The sequence below is a fragment of the Macrobrachium nipponense genome, chromosome 33 (genome assembly GCF_015104395.2).
Source record: "Macrobrachium nipponense isolate FS-2020 chromosome 33, ASM1510439v2, whole genome shotgun sequence".
Taxonomy (NCBI): domain Eukaryota; kingdom Metazoa; phylum Arthropoda; class Malacostraca; order Decapoda; family Palaemonidae; genus Macrobrachium; species Macrobrachium nipponense.
The window spans coordinates 29,777,221-29,779,907 of record NC_087219.1 but is presented as its reverse complement, the minus strand read 5'-3'; positions in this window follow the sequence as shown (position 1 = coordinate 29,779,907).

Below are 2,687 nucleotides of genomic sequence, written 5' to 3'. Positions count from 1 at the left end.
TTTAGTTTGAGGGAAAGGTGGTGGTGGAAAAAAATAAAAATAAAAAAAGGGAGTTACCTATAAACATTTTAGGCACGGCATCTGAAAATATTGCAATATATATCAAACCAACATTTAGATAGTATTATTGTATATATACATGTTCATGCATACTCACACTTATACATATGTTCCCAAAGATGTGTATGGCTTTCATTGCAAACAGTGAAGCAGACGGTTTATGCATTGTGTAGCTTTCTTTGGTTTTTATCTTTGTAAGATAACAGGAGATTCCCATGTGTCTATGGAGAGATGCCGTGTGATTCGTCTTTTTACCTGGGAGGTGGGTGAGACATTAGGAGATTCCCGTGTCTCCCGGTAGATGGCCTCTTGATGTCTGGTGTGGGCGTGATTCTTGTGATCATCCAAAACACGAAGATCATCGGGAAGGCCCCTGATCTCCGTCGGTTACGCCTGCTGGAGGCGCTTCTCATCCAGCAAGTAAAACCTTTACTAAATAGGACGCAGGAAGAATTTCTCCTCCCTACGAGTATGAGAAGACCTGCCACCAACAATGACACCACCGAGCATGACAACCCCACGGAAGACAACGCCCCCGAACGAGATACTCTTGCAGCAAACCATAATCAAGTTAGACGTGACGTCCCACAGCGTAGCGAAACGCCCATCAACGTAACTGTGCCGCTAAGGAGGTCCAGGCGGCTGCAGGACTTACAGCATCGCAACCATCAAGGCGGGGAAAGTGGCTTGAGACCTGTTTCAAGCCACCAATGAAAACGAAGACCTACCGCCACCAGCCAATAGTAGATCACTATGGGGAAGACCCCCTGCTGTCAACCCCAAATATAAACGAGGACGGACACCGCTCCAAGATCAGTCCACCCTCAGCTTCCCAGCCCGAGGATGTCTGTCAGCTCCAGACGAAAGCTCGCTTGCTTCAAGAAAGAGAGAGAGAGAGAGAGAGAGACATATATATATCTATATATATATATATCTATATATATATATTATATATATCTATATATATATATATATATACATATATATATATATACTATAATATATATATATATATATATATATTATATATATATATATATATATACTATATATATATATATATATATATATATATAATATATATATAGATCTATATATATATAGATATATATAATAGACTATATATTATATATAGATATATATATATAATATATATATATCTATATATATATTCTATACATAATTATATATATTAATTAGATTATTAATCTAGATATATATATATATATCTATATAGATATATATATCTATATATATCTATTATATATATATATATATATATATAGAATTATATATAATTATATAGATATATATAAGCTATAATATTATATATATTATAGAATATATATATATATATATAATATATATTATATATCTATATATATATATATAATATATAATATATATATAAATATTATATATAATTATGAGAATGATATAATCTATAGATATATATTATAAATATATTATATATAATATATAGATATCTATATATATTATATTATATATATCTATATGATATATCTATATATAATATATATATAGATATCATCATACTATGATATATATATATATATATATAATATATATATATATATTTATATATATATATATATATATCGATCGTTAATGACTTGGATGAGTATGGTATCATAGTTTATCTGTCAAATTCAAATATATACACCAATTTTGACTGTATTTGATCATGACCTCAATTGGTGCTCAACTAGTCTGTCTAAGTAGCACGGAAAAAGCCGCTATTCGGAAGTAGCCATTACTTTTTAATAAATAATAATAATAATAATAATAGTAATAATGATAATAATAATAAAATTATTTTACTATCTTACTTGCAGTTGTTTCCTAAGTGAGGCGAATATAATTATTTTCAGAAATTATTCTCCCTCTCTCTCTCTCTCTCCCCAGATGCAATAAGGAAGTCGTTAACAGACCATAAAAGAAAATGGCGTGAGATCATAAAAGGCGAAAGAAAAAGGGACATGGAGTCTGATATGAAAAAAAAAAAAAAATAAAGAAAAATTTAATCTAGAATGTGATGAATTTTGATGAACAGGAAGAGATCGGAATGAATCCTGTTGATTATATACACTTTTAGGGTGGGGAACTGAGGTGGCGGGGTGTAAGGTGGGCGTGGGGCCGTTGGGGGATGGAGGGGGGGGGGGGGGGGTGGGGGGGGGGGGGGGTGAAGGGTGCCGGGGAAAACAAGGATTAAAAAGGGTTCTTAATTTCATCTGACATGGTTGATAATAGAGATTGTCAGGGAGTAGCCGTAATTGAATAAGAGTTCTCTCTCTCGTTGATTATTAAAAATGAATAGTTTTTACTTCAAGTAACATATGGCACTCTCTCTCTCTCTCTCTCTCTCTCTCTCTCCTCTCTCTGTTAAAGTTATGCTGTAGGAATAAATTGAAATACGTATTTCGCAAGTATACTGAAAGCGTTGAAATTCTATACAGAATAATTAAATAAAAATAGGAAAGTTTAGTGTTAAAAATAGAACAGAAAAAATTCTATACAGAATAATCAAATAAAAATAGGAAAATTCCTAATGTTAAGAATAAAAAAAAGAAAAGTATATTAATAACCATCTTCGACCATTACCGAAC